Source organism: Protopterus annectens, chromosome 8.part0 (genome assembly GCF_019279795.1).
Source record: "Protopterus annectens isolate FY-2018-M chromosome 8.part0, PAN1.0, whole genome shotgun sequence".
In the NCBI taxonomy this organism is placed as follows: domain Eukaryota; kingdom Metazoa; phylum Chordata; order Ceratodontiformes; family Protopteridae; genus Protopterus; species Protopterus annectens.
In genome coordinates, this window is record NC_056741.1 from 1,974,067,790 (window position 1) to 1,974,083,496 (window position 15,707).

Here is a 15,707-nt window from a genome sequence, read left to right on the forward strand (position 1 = left end):
CCACTAGTTGTTCTGAAACATGGAAGGAAGAAAAATTATAAACTGTAAAGTCCCCCTGTCTATTTTTGATAATACGGGGTATAATATTCTGTTCATCTATTAGGATCACCTCCTGTTGTTGTAATTCTTCTTTTTGTTCCATTGTTTCCTTTGATTGTGCCTCGAAAAACCCTGTTTCATATTCATAGTCGTTGCTTGACGATTTCCTTCTGTTGTCATTACATTATTATCATTCCATTCCCTAATCCGTTCACTTCTCCTCACCTGGTCATTCTCTGACGATTCATCTACTTGATGTTGAGGGGAACCTGACTGCTGTAATGAATTCACTGGCATTAACGAGTTATTATTTCCATGTCCAAAATTCATATTATGCTCAAAAGATACTGTCTGTTGTTTAGGCCATATCTTTGAAGGTGGGGGTGGGGGATACGCTAACCCTTTACTGTATTGTAGATGATCCCTTTCCAGTTTTTTTATTTTTGTTCGCCTGATTTTATCAACATGTTGTTCAATACTTTGGAAACATCGTAAATATTCATATTTATACCTAACAAAGTCTGCATGCTGTTTAATTTGTCCATCTACTTGTTCAATTTGCTCTTCCAAATCGTTAATAATTGCAGAATAATGCTTTATCATTGTTTGCAATAATTGTAGACCTTGTTGGTTAAAAAGTTTTATCAAGTCCTGGTGGAACTCAGAACCCGATATGAGACCCTTAGGGTAACGCCAGGTTCTAAGCCCCTTTGGGACTATTTCTGATCTTAAGCACTCTTGAAAATACTCTATTTCCAAGCTCAACCGACTACTGGAAGAATCAGCTTATCCCACTTAACTCTTGTCCTCTTCTCCTCCCGGATAAAATCCTTCAGCTTTTTATTAATTGCTATCCATAAAGTCTCATCTGGTTGATAAAAATATGTCTGAACTGTGTATAAAACTAAAGGGACTAAAAACATTTTCATTGCTTGTATCTTGTTATCCATATCCATAAAACAGAGCTTCCATTTCCCCAATTTTTGTATCATCTTTTGTTTAGTCTCTTCCCTCCCAGATAAAATCCTTCAACTCTTTATTAATTGCTATCCATAAAGTCTCCTCTGTTTGATAAAAATATGCCTGACCTGTGTATAAAACTAAAGGGGGCTAACAACATTTTCATTGTTTGTATCTTGCTATCCATATCCACAAAACAGAGCTTCCAGTTTCTCAGCTTAGACATTAGATGTATTAACTTGTCTTTTTTTACCATACCTGACTGACAACCTTGATTTTCTTCTTAAGTAGCAAAGAGGTCCATAATGTGGATTTTCTAGAATTAGAAGAGGTAGAGAAATATACAAAGAACTAATTTATTGTTATTACAAAGATGCTATATTTCTCTATGTGTCTTTTAAGCCTGAGTATCTGGTTGCTGACTACTATCCATCATCACATCTTGAAATGTTTGAAATTACCTCTACAAAAGTAAAGTCCTTAGGAAGGAACAAATCCAGAGGATTGGGAAAATATATCTTTATTGTTTGAATTCCTCAGAGAATCAGTGTGGGCCAAAAAAAGAAAAAAAAAACTGCCTCTTCCACAAAGGAAAAGAATAACTTCTCTTGTTATTTTATTTTGCTCCATGAGTCCTCTGCACATATTTGATTTTATTGTTGTGTAACTTTATGTAAAAAAAAAAATAAATAAATAAAATAATAACCTGGAGACCAACATAGGTCCTTCGTACTACATGTCTATTTTCTGAACAATGTGGCTGGATTAAAATATTCACAAGCAAATTGCTTGTGATCAAAAGCAATTGAATAAAAAAGCGCCTGTAGAAAGTTCATAAATAGGTAGCACCTCATTAACTGTGGCAAAGTACAGCTGTGTAAATAAACTTAACATAGCCATTGATGTTAGAACAGGTCACTGTTGCTGTAACCCAAGCTATATGGGATGTATTGTGCCAAGGATCGGACATCTGGCTAGTATTATGGTTGCCTTATACATACACTGTGCATCAAAGCAAGCAAAATAGCATGCCGCTACAAAAGATGATGTGCAGGCACCAAAATTCAGAGCTTTCTTGTTTCACAGGAAAAGAAGGCTTATAATTAGTTATGTGCTAGGAGAAAAGGGAAAGGCAGAGATAAGGGGGAATCCGACTCTGTCAGGCAGATTAGGAACATAGGAACATCCTAGGCAAGTGATCACAGGGACCATAAGATGCCTAGCCATATACACTTTTAAGCAGACAAACTTAAAAGTTATTGCCACCCCTTTCAAGCACTTAATAGTTGTTGGAAATGAATAAGAACAAACAAAAGACCCAAAAAGGAAGCACAATGAATGGGTATAGGAAGGAGGGTGTTAGTACTGCAACAAAATCTATTAGAACATCTACTGCTATGGTACGCTTACATACACAATTGTGCTATATTCATCATTAGATCACTGTTGCAAGTAACCTAAGCCATATGGGATGACCAAAGCTTAGATAGCATGGGAAGAGGAGGAATGGTCAGAGTCCTGATGTCTCTGCAGAATAGTTTTAACCAAACCTAATCATGATCTGGAAAGGAGTAAATCTTATAATGTTTAGTGAATGTGAGTACAGGTGACCAAGTCGCCATCTCTAGAATACATCTAGTATCTATACCTTTTCAAAAAGCTTTAGAAGGGACAAATGTCTTAAAAACATTTTTCAAATAAAAAACATTCTTCTTTAGATTCTTTAGAAGATGTGGATGTAGGGAGAAGAAACATGTTTAACCATCTGAGTCTTTTTTTAGGGGTGTCTGAACAGAAATTCCAAGTAATTCCCGTGCATCTGCTTTTAAATCAGCACACTCTCATGCCACTTTGGATGTATGGTACGAGTGGAAGTTGCCCAAAAGATTTGAATAATGGTCAGACATCTGATCATTGGCAGGATACATCCCATGCAGCTTAGGCCACTATAACAGTGATCTGATGCTGAACATCTTGCGTCTTATCTAGAGTTAATGCATTCCTGAGCTATCTCCTGTACTTCTATAGCAGTATTGTAGATGGATTTGATGTATGAAACAATGAAGGTGATGCTTCTATTTCTTAATATTTGCAGTACAATTGGTGGAGCATGGTCCTCATTTACTCTGGTCACTGGTTTATCATTATTGTTTCTGGTAGCTGTCAAAATGGATATACCTTCCTCTGCAGGAGAGCATTACTGGAGGATTTACAGTTATTGCTAGATTCTGCTTCCTTCTCAGGCTTTTCTGGCTTATCAGATCTTTCCTTTCCTCTTCCTGCATTTTACTCTCTGTCCCCTCCCTCTCTTCATCTTTTTTATGATTAGAATCACTTTTCTATTAGTCTGTTTTTCAATTGGTTAAGATGAATGTGCTTTCAGTCTGGTAGCTTTGTTAAACATCAAACCATCCTTGCAAGACTCTAACTCATGTTCAGGTCCTGAAAGAATAAGCAGTGAGTGCAGTAATCATGTAATGCTATTTGCATACCACAAGCCCATCCATTAATGAATTTACGGGAAAAAGCCTTCTGTTTTTCTAACATCCAGAAAGAGTATTTCTGTTAATTTCTGTGAAAATCTATCAGCAATGTCTGAATGTAAATGCAAGCCATCATGCAAATGAATTCAACATAAAATTGAGGGACCAGAGATACTCAGCAAGAAAAAACTAAAGAGACTGCACATACTAGGCCAAAATTGAAAACAAAAAATACACTTGAACTGCAAACCAGATGTTTAGTAAATATTGTGCTGGAACATAGTACCCAATGTACATTTGTATCCACTGTAAAAGGAGATTCTTCATAATAATCTAAGTCTTTTTTTTTTTATGAACAATTACACAACTGGTAGCATTGTTGCCTCACAGCAAGAGGTTCTCCCGTTCGATTCTCAGCTGGAGTGCGGGGAGTGCCTCCTGTGTGGAGTCTGCATGTCCTCCCCGCGGTTGGGTGGGCGTTTGAAAGACATGCGTGTGAAAATGGGAGTGCCTTAGTTGACGGTTGAATGTCGAGCTGGCACCTCGGCATTTGTGAAAATCTACTGCCAATCATTAGCAGACCAGAGTTCCCTAACCGGGAAAAGCCGAAAGACAAACAACAACACAATTATAACAATTAGGCTGTTACAGTGGAATTATAAGCACCTCCATACTTTTAGGACTAAAAATAATTTCAATGTTTTATTTAAGTACTCTTCGATATGTAGGTCATAGAAAGTTTTTTTTTTTAATTAGAAATTGTTAAATTTGACCAGAGATAGAGCAATCATAGTAGTATTCTTGAAAAGAGAGAATTATTCTGGCAGAGAAAGATAAAAGCTAGTCCCCCCCCAGGTATTAATAAACTAAGTGTGTTAAAATTAAGAGCATACATTACAGTGACACAGATAGCCACTTTATTTTTATGTTTCAGTTTAAAGTTAGTTTTAGTTGTAAACATTTTTTCATATAAAATGTATATTTTTGTTAACTTTTTTATAATGGTTCTTTTATGACTGGTGGAAAAAAAGGCACAAAATGTTTAAATGGAAAGTATTTAAATGGTTTTGTGATTGAAGATCATGTGACATAAGAACCGAACAACATATATTTATATATATATATATATATATATATATATATATATATATATTTTTTTTTTTTTTACTGCTTGTCTCTTACTTTTATTTGTGTTCTCCCTTGTGTCCTTTTTTATCAAGCATCTTTATTAAACTATCACTTATGAGACAGACAATCATACATTTATATAAATGACAACAAGTCATATTGACAGTCTCAGTGGCAAGTATTTTACATTTCAGACCGTATTGACAGAATTTTAGCTACAAACATTATGCATCACTTATAATCTAATCAATCATTTTCAGTCAAACATTACATAGCTTATTCAAAACCTGCCTTCTTCTAAAGCTCATTCCTATCCTGCATGTATTCTTCCCACAGTTCCCATTTTTTCTAGGTAATTTTCTCATACTCTTTTCTAAAGGTCCCAATTCCAATTAATTTATCTCTGCTACTATGTTCATTACTTCTAGTACAGCTGGTTTAGACTTTGATTTTCATTTTCTATTGACTTTTTTGGCAGCCACCATAATTAGACTCAGCAAGGCCTTACTATGTCTAGGCAATTCTGATTCTGTATCACAGCTCAGGAAAATAATTTCCCCTAGTTATACTAATTTTCTCACCCAGTATCTCTGTCAGAATAGTCTTCAGGGAATCTTTAATGTCGGACAGCTCATTACACTCCCAGTAAATATGTTCCCAATTATCTCTTTTTCCCATCACACCTCCAACATTTGCTTTCTACCTGAGGAAAAATTCTTTGGAGTCTACTTGGGGTATAAAAACAAAAATCCCAAATCATTTAGATTTTGTTGGATATTTGGGAGACAAACATATATCTCCCAATTGTTTCTTTGTCAGTTGCTTATTCAGTCTCTCATCCCAATCTTTTCTAACCTCCTCTGACTGAGTCTTATACTTACCATGCAATATTTTATATGCTCTACTAATTATTCCTTTTTAACAGCAGCTTCTATTCTGGATTCTACTAAAAACTCTACCAGTGCTGATCTTTCATTTAGGATACCCTTATTTCTTTCTCTTTGTTTGTACTCTTATATCAATCCTTGATACAGAAGGCAATCTCTTACCTGCAGTCCAAATAAATTCTTGGCATCTTCCCATTCCATTACCTTTCCCTCTTTAGTTATTTGCTCCCAACACCTTGGTTCCCTTGCCAATTTTCTCCAATAAATTCCAACCCCCTCTTGCCTATTGTCTTATATCCCTAGTTGCAGTCATCCCTATTGGCAGAATCTCCTTTCCCTATTCCCGTGTTGGCTTAGTTCTTAGAATACTTTCTGCTACTTTATGAATATAATATTCTCTATGATTATTGTTATTCTCCTTAAAGGTCTGCATCCAAACTCCCTGTCTCTCCTTGTTTCTTGAGCTTCCCCCATTTCATCATCATCCCTTTCCAATTTGAATTAAAGGTTTCTGCTTATGCTATGTATAGAAGCCTTTACTGTGTAGTTCTGAAATACCCCTTCAAGTTGAGGAATACCAATTTTCCTTGTTCTATTGTAAGAATCAGTTTATTCCACTTGACTCTTGCCATCTTCTCCTCCAAGATATCCTTCAGCTGTTTATTAATTGCTATCCACAACTTCTCCTCTGGTTGCTAAAAATATGCCTGACCTGTGTATAAGACTAAAGGGACTAAAAACATTTTAACTGCTTGAATATTACTATCCTTATCTATATAACAGTTTCTCAGCTTTTGCATTATCTTTTGTTTAGTCTCTTTCCACATCCTTGGCTGCCACACCAGAAACATTTTAATCCATACTCCTAAATAATTCATTTTATCATGTCCCCATAAATATTTATATTGCTGAACCAATTCTTGTGTGAGTATATAATTTACCAAGATTACCTTTGTTTTAGCTTCATTCATTTTGTAGCCTGAAAAGATCTGAAACTGTCTCAAAATGCTCCACAACACTGTAATATCCTTTTCTGGCTTTATCAGGTATAAAGTAATATCATCTTTAAATACAGCCAGCTTTTCTAGACTACTATACCAATTATATCCTTGAATTTCTGAGCCCCTTATTTTTTTTTTTTTGCCCATGGTTCTAAATATAATGCAAATAAAGGGGAGAGAGGATGCCCTTGTCTGGTTCCTGTGCTCAATCAGAAATGATCAGAGAGAGGAACCCACCCACATTAATTTTTGCATCTGATCCCTCATATATCTTCCTAATCAACTATAATATTATAAGGGAATGCAAATGCTTCCATTGCCCTGCTTATAAAGTCCCAGCTTACTTTGCCCTGCTTATAAAGTCCCAGCTTACTTTGCCCTGCTTATAAAGTCCCAGCTTACTTTGCCCTGCTTATAAAGTCCCAGCTTACTTTGTCAAATGTTTTCTTTGCATCAAGACCCACCAACAACAGTGGTAATTTCTTACATTCCGCTTCCCCCTGGATCATCAGTGTTCTGTTAATGTTGTCAGATGTTTATCTCCTCTCCACAAAAACACATTGATCCATATTTATCAATTTTGCCATTCTTTTAGCCATTATAGACATAAACACTTTATAATCATGTTTTAGTATTGAAATGGGCCTGTATGAGGCTAGATCTGACAGATTTTACCCTCTTTAGGTATTACAGCTACTACTGCTTTCTTCCAGGATTTTGGTACTTCTCCTCTCCTTAGAATACTGTTAAACAAAACCTTCCATATCTTTATTAGTTTTTCCCTCATAGCTTCCAAACTTCCACACTTCAAAGGAAAACCATCTATTCCTGGGGACTTTCCTGTAGATTGGTTATACATCATTATTTTTGTCATCTCCTCCTATCCTGTTAGTTATTGAGACTCATCTACCTCTAACCTTGGCATATTTAATTATTTCATAATTTCCATTTGTACCTTTTCTTGATTTCCATATTGCTTTGCTATATACAAACTTTTACAGGATCTCTTATCTTCCTTGTTTTGGGCTCTCTAAGCATGGTGACAGCCCTTTCTGCATTCTGTTGCCTAAGTCATTGTGCTAAAAATGTTTGTGCGCTAGATTTATCAAAAAACAGATGCTTAACAGCAATCTTTCTAAACTCATGCATATTATTGAGGTAATCCCTTATTTTCTTTGTGTGAGATCCCCATATTTTGCAATACTTTAACATTTGTCAGTCCCTCTAAATAATTCTTGTTACTTCTTAACCATATCTCCCTTTCATTTATTTCCACCCTATTTTTAAACTCCAGTTTAATTTTATCCCACTCCCTGGCTATATTTTCACTAGACATTTCTATCTTCTCTAATAGCTCCTGAATAATTTCAACTACCCATTCCTTAAATTATTCTCATTTCAACAGATAGGTGGGAAACCACCAGTACCACATTTTTATTTTATTACCCTGTGTTTTTATTTTAGTTATTATCAGCACATTATCTGAAATAGTTATTGGGTACGTATCAAGACCTTCAATTAAATGCAGATGTTTCTGTGAAATGTACATTTTGTCTACCTAGCCCTGTTTCTGTATCTTGAGGAATAATATGTAAATTCAGTCTGAACCCCTAGTACTGAATTCACATCGTCCATCCAAAATATCTTCATAAATTTCTTAAAAAATCTACCCTCCTTTGTTATATTTTCCCTTTTGCCCTCCCCCACCGACATATCTTCACTGTTGCAAATCAAATTCTAGTTCCCACCTATAAGTAATATTCCTTGCTGAAAACTAATTATTTCTCCCAGAATTTTCTTGAGCTCCATTATAGCAGTTTTAGGTGGAATATAAATATGTACCAGTGTAATCCTCCTCCCTTGCCAGTTGCCCCTTAGTACTACAAATCTACCATTATTATCATTTTTATCCACTTATTTCACTATTGGAGCTCCAAGTACACCTGCTTTCCTTTGCCCCAGGTATTCTGCTGAATAACCATTATGAAAGGCTTTCTTTATCAAATTCACATGTTCAGTTCTTTACAATTGTGTCTCTTGTAGCATAGCTATTTACACTATACATTTTTTTTATTTATTTAACATATGTTGACAGGGAAAGTCCAACTAGGACAGAGCTTATTTTCAATGGAAGACCAGGCAGAAATTCTCCAGATGTATGTCTTTGGAATATGGGAGGAAACTTGAGCACCTGGAGGAAACTCACACGAATGCAGGGAGGACATGCAGGCTCCACACAGAAGGCACACCAGCCAAAAATCGAACCAGAGAACCTTAACCACTTCACCACTGTACCACCCTTAATATAGTTCACTTCTCTTTCTTTTTTGTATTTATCTGTGAGACCGTTGACATTTAAAGACATTACAGAAAGCATCATTGTCTTAAAAAGTTATTATTCCCACCTTTTATGTATAACAGCTTTTCTGTTAAATGTCTAGTTCCAGGTTTTGTGTTAGATGCATACACTGTTTGCAGGTTGATCTTTTATACAGTTGTTTCTTGTCATATCCATTTGAGCCCATGTCACATCTTACATAAAAGAAGTTATGTACTCACCATAATGTTCCATCTGTGTTGTCCATTTTCATTTTTCCCCAACAGTTGGATCTGGATCCGACTTGGCCATTACATTAGCTCATGGGCACTAGGAAACTCTCGAGCTCCTCCCTTACTCATAATGCACGATCCCCTAACATACTTTAGATCTTGTTTGCTGGTTTACCTACTCCAAGAAACATTATAATTATTGTCCTGGTAGAAGAAACCAAATCTGGAGTGCAACATAAAGGACATTGATGCCCATATAAGATTAACTGTTCCAGGTGTCATTGGATAAAAAGGGTAGGGATTGGTGGGAGGGGAGATGAGGAAGAATGAAAATGGACAACACAGATGGAACATTATGGTGAGTACATAACTTTTTTATCTGATGTCAATTATCATTCATTGCTCAACAGTTGTTTCAGAGTCCCCAGTTGCCTAAAACCCCATGTGTGCTCTAAGGAAGGATATTCCTGAACACAGTTGAGACCAGATCCAATTTGTAATGAGTAATAAAAGTATGAGGATTAGGTCAAGTAGCAGTTTTGCAAATGTCATCCACGGGTGTTCTAGATAAGAATACTGTAGATGTTTCCATGGACCTGGTTGAATGAGCTCTTAAAGGTTTTTGTAAGGGCAGACCCTGCTTGTTGTAGACAAATGATATACAGTTTGTAAGCCATTTTGTCAAAGTTACCCTTGTAACTGGCTTACCCAATTTAGAATTTGCAAAGGAGACAAATAACTGATCTGTTTTTCCTGATGTCTTTTGATTTATTTAATTACAAACCTGTGAATGTCTAATAAGTAAAACATATATTCACCTTTATAAAATTTGGAAAGAAAACTGGCAGATTAATTGACTGATGTTGGATTCTGACATCACCTTAGAAAGGAAAGAAGGACTGGTTCATAATGCCACCCTATCCCTTTGAAAAATCAGGTTGGGATGATTAGAAGATAATGACTGGAGTTCTGATATCCTTCTAGCAGAAATTATGGCTGCTAAAATATACTTTTCCAGGTCAGAAACTTTAGATCACAGTTTGCTGCAGGTTCAAAAGGGGATTGAATTAAGGTCTGTAGTACCAAATTTAAGTCCTATGGAGGAGTTTGGTCCTCATAAGGAGGCCTCAAAAGTAGAGTACCTTTCAAAAAGGGCTTACAAAGTTTTGATGAAGCCAGACTGGAGTTTAAAATTCCTACATGAAAATTACAGATGGCCACTAGATGAATCCTAATAGTTGAGGAGCTAGCTCCTTGACTGAAAATTATAGCCAGAAATTCAAGGACACTAAGTGCAGGAGCTGAAATGGGGTTAATTTGCTTCTGATGTGCCCCCAAAAAATCTTTTCAATTTAAGTTTTCTTGTGGAGTCTTTGTGAGAAAATGAACATATATGATGGACAGGGGAAGAGAGCATTTCTTATCTGCCTATTAATGGAAGTGTACAAACCAGGCTGTCAGCTTTAGGTTTGAGATATCCAGGTGAATTGTGTCTGTTAGGTGAGACAGGAGGTCTGGAACTGGATTCAGACTCCAAGGTGGGTAGACTAGATGAAGCCAAAGAAAGGGGAAACAGATCAGTCAACACCAGTAAGGTGCAATGAGGATGACTACTTTGCCCTTCAAATGGAAAGCTATCTGTAGAAATTTGGGGATAAAGGGAGTTGGGGGATACACATAGACGAGCCTGGGAGGCTAGTTGTATAGTAGAGCATTTCTCTGTGATTCCCCCATGGGGGATTAGGGCAAAGAAGCTGCTGCACTTGTTGTTTAGGGGAGATGCAAATAGGTTGCAGCAAGGCTGGCTGTATTGGTGAAAAATCATTTCTGCCACTTCCATGTTGAGAGACCACTTATGAGGTAGTAGAAAGGACCTGCTCAATTTCTGTGTTATCATGTTGGATTTCCGCAGAATGTGTTACTATCAGAAATCAGTTGGATGGGATTGCCAGTTGCCACACTCTTAGAGCTTCTTGACACAAGGGGTAAGACCTGGTTCTTGTTTGTTTGTTGATGTACCAGACCACTGACATATTTTCTGTCTGAATTGCAGCTGTCCTCAAAGGGAGAGTGTCTTGGAAGGCTTGCAATGCTAAGAGCACCGCTCTCATTTCCAGGACATTAATGTGTGTGTGTTAGTCTCTTTGGGGGACCACGTACCTTGGACTGTATTCCCCCCCACCCAAATTGGGAAGTGTCCATGGTCAGTATGGCCTTTGACTGAGACAGAATTAAGGACAGCCTTGCAGTACATGGTATCTGATTGAATCCACCACCAAAGGTATCTTTTGCATGCTTGGCTAATTCTTACCTGGGTGAACATGTGCTGATAAAGAATAGAACATTGTGTCACTAACATCCATTGAAGAATTCTCATATGAAGTCTTGCTAGGGGAACTACAACTATAGCCACTGACACTGATCTCAAGGCTTGTAAGGTCAATCTGGCTGAGACTTTGAAATTGTGAATTATCTTTCTGACCTGGAATCTGATAGTCTGTACTCTTTAGAGAGGAAGCAAAGCTGTCACCAATACTGTACTGAAAATAGCTCCTATGAACTCTGATATCTGAGACATATTTAACTGAGATTTGCTGGACGTTATGGTGATCCACAGATGGCAGCAAGTCTGGAGTACTTTGTCTTGTGCTCTTATCAGCAGCTGACTGGTTGAGGTGGTAATGAGCCAGTTGTCCAAGTACAGAAACACTCGGAATCCCTGCAGTCTAAAGTGAGCTGCTGCTAATACTGCCATGCATTTGGTGAACACCCTGGGGGCTGTGGTGAGGCCAAAGGGCAGTGCTATGAAATGGTAATGACTGGCTCTTAGCCTGAAGCATAGGCACCTTCTGGATTGTCAGCTCATTTTAATGTGATAGTACACATCCTGAAGGTCTACTGAGCACATCCAGTTCTCCTCACACAAAAAGATCAGAATGGACTAAACTGTGGCCATCCAAAATATGGTGTGCTGCACTGATTTGCTCAGACTGCTGAGATCCAAAATCAGTCTTAAGTCCCCTGTTTTCTTTGGCACTAAAAAGAATCTTGAGTAAGTTCCAGATATTTTCTGGTCTGCTGGGACCTTTTTTCTTGAAGCTTTTGAATTTCTAGTGCTGCTGCTTTCTTCTGACTGGGTGGAACATCATGAAAGTTACAAACAGGTGGTGGTGGTGGTAAGGAAAATGGAATTATATAACCTCTGGAAATAATCCTCTGCACCACATAGTTTTTGTAAGCTGTAGCCAGGCTGTCTGGTGGGGGGGGGGATAAATGACCCCTGATTGCTTCCAGAGGGGGACAATTGGGCCTCCTTTCAGGAGCGCTGGTGGGGTCTGTCAGAAAAGGAATCTCTACACCCCTGGTTTTATGGGACTTGAGTTCCCCCTCTGCCTTTGGGGCGACTTATCTCCATGGTGATCTTGGAAAGGACCCTGGGACTTCCTGAACTACATTTTTCAGCCTGTTCGCTGATTTTTCAAAAAGATCCTTTGAGGAGTCAAAAAACATACTCCCACTGCAGAGAGGGTCTTTCCATCATATTCACACCTTGAGAGTACATCCTTTACCTTTGGACTGAACAAATAACTTCCATCAAAATGAACACTGACAAATGAAGACTTGAATTGCTCTGCAAAATCACGCAAGTGCATCCAAGCATGCCTCCTAATGGAAATGCCTGAACCAGCCCCCCTTGAGCTACCTTCAGCCACATGCAAGATAAGCCTCATGGATGAGCTAGAAATTGATTGAAGGACAGACATCTGCAAGGCCACAGAAGCCTGAGTCTCAGCAGTACTAGTCCCAGAAAGGGATTTTGAAAGTTCCTTTGTCAGATCCCTTTGTAGTTTTGTAAAGTGTGCCAGGTAGTTCAGCAATCTGAGGACAAAGGTCAATAAAGCATACACATGCTTCCCAAATCTGTCCAATGCCCATGACTCCTTGTTAGGGGGATGAACAGTAGAACTCTGCTCCATGAGTTCTTTCTTGGTGGTTGCTGCCATGACCATAGTATCTACAGATACTTTCTTGCTCCAAAACTCACATACTGCAGGTGGTGCCAGAATCCGATCCAATCTTTTGGGGATTGGCTCAACTGTGTCTGGTTCCTTTGATGTCTGCCTAGAGACCAAGTCAATGAGCTCATCGGCTGGTGGAATCACTGTGGAGGTAGATGGGCCAGACCCAAAGGCCTCCAGGAATACCGATTCCTCTTGGGAAGGTTTATTGGTAGACCAACCACTCTGCATGGATGTCTCTGAATGAGATATCTTTGGGTGGTGATCTTGGGTACCCTTCCTCTTCAGTGACAGGCTCCTGGGGGGAGTCTAAGCACCTCCTCTTGCACTTCCTCTTCCTAGGGACTTCTTCAGTGGGATACTCTGGAAAAGTATCAGAAGAAATAGTAATACCCTGCCGGGTAAACTGGAGACTTTGGGGTGGCAGTCCCTGTGGCATAGAATGATGGGGCTCAAGGCACAGAGACATACTGGATCCAGATGGGAGATCCTGAAGGGTGGAACCATCCATCCTGCAGAAGTAGAGAACACTCTCTCCACCACCTCAAAAGCATAAACTCTGGAGAGAAAGAAGCCAATGGAGCCAAGAAGCCATGCTTCCACCCCATTGGCTCCTCCTGTCCTGAAGGCAATCCACCCAAGGCAGAGATCAGAGCCAAGCTATCCAATGCTGAGGCTCCAAGGGGCAGAGATGGCTCCTACAGCTTCGATCTAGACTCTAATGCCTCGAATCCAAGAGTCATCTGGATCCAAAATTGTCAGAGCTGGTGCACTCAGAGAAATCCTCAGAGCTGAAGATACTATGAACTTTGGATCTGATCCAGATGGTCCTGGGAGACTTGGATCCAAGGGCTCTGAAATGGTAGGTCAGATCAGAGAAGACACCAACATCAGTGGTGTAGTGCAAACCAAGACTTCCTGACCCAAAGGGGTGGAAGCTAGGAGAACTCCCATCTGTAGCTGCACCAAGAGAAACTTCCTCATCATTCTATCCACATCAGCCTTGGTCAGACTTCTGGAAGAACTAGAAGAAGCCCGTGAAGGAGATCTAAAGTGGTGGTGGGATTCTAGGAATGGGGAATGTACTTGAGAGGGTATAATCAATGGAAGGAGAATATCATGTCTTTGGTAAAGGCTTCAGATCCAACAGGCTGGCATCTGACACTGGCTGGGTAGAATCAGTCTTCTAATCTGATTTTTTTTTTTTTTTTCCATGGTGGTTCTGTCGTAGGAACCAATGAGGTGGTTGAGGATCTGGAAGGACCCAATGGCTTGACAGAAGACTAGTTAAACTTTGGTTTGGGGGACTGAGCACCATAAACAGCCTCTGAAAAAGAAGAGTATAATAGCCTCTTCAAAATAAGCAGGTTTTTTTTCTATCCGTGATTGCTTGCCAGTTGAAAGCCTTACATATGGAACACTCAGTCTGCAAATACTCTGGGCCCAAACAATAAACACATAAGGAGCGAACATCAGAAAGTGGTAACTTGTGCCCACATTTCAGGCACTTTTTATAACCAGATGGATTGTTTTCAGGCATTCCAAAGAATACAAAGTACAAAGAAAAGATTTTTTTTTAAATAGCTAATGAAAAATAGAGAAACAGAAAAATATCAACAATGTTATTTGGAATACACTAAAAGTGTAAAGAGGAGAAATCTACCAACTATGGTAAGTAAGAGTACACAAAAAAGTGTAGGGAAGGGAGGAAGGTAAATATTAAAGATATCAATAATTATCAGCTATGGAAAAAAACCCAGAAAAGATGGATTTATCTTCTCTACAAACCAACAACATCAAGTGCTCAAAGCGACCACATCCAAAAGAAAAAGCTGCAAATGAGATCTGGAGTATGCTAGGGGATGGTGAATTATGGATAAGGGTGGAGCTCAAGAGTTCCCTAGTGGCCACAAGCTAAAGCAATGGGTGAGTTAGATTCAAGGATCAAATCCAGACCCAACTGTTGAGGAATTAATGAAAATTGACAACATCAGAGCTTTTGTTTTATTGAAAGCCCTCAAACAAACAACAACAAAAAAAAACATAGTACCAATATCCCCCTAAAGTCTGTTAACTTAACACACAAAAGTATATACATTTTCAAATACTGATGTTTTACCCTCCTAATAGGAACAAATGTTCCTAACTGACAGCTACACTTACAGACTTGAGTTAACCTAAATGAAAGGTTATCCATGCTAAGACACATGGTGCAGCCTGTGTTTCTACTAAGTGCTGTCTGATTTTGTTTTATCTTTATAGCACTCTCAGCTGGGAAACACTTGAATGCTTTCACAGAACATTATCTCCTAGCTACTTCTCGTTATGAGATTGTCTCCTAGAGACATGAGAACCAGATACAAAATTGCTAAGCACATGTTTATTTACAAGACAAAAGCCTTATAATATTCACTATTCCTTTTCATTTACTTACTTTCTCTTAAAACTTACTAGATCAAGTTAAGGGCCTTAATCCAGTCATTCTCCTATGCAAGAATGAGAATAAGCACACTAATTTTCTTTTGTTATGCTCTTTAAACCACATTTTTCTCCTCCTTTTTTACATTGCAGTGCCTACATTTCTTCAAACTGAACAAATAGAAAGAGAGAAGAATGGAGAAAGGAAAAAAGAGAGAAAAA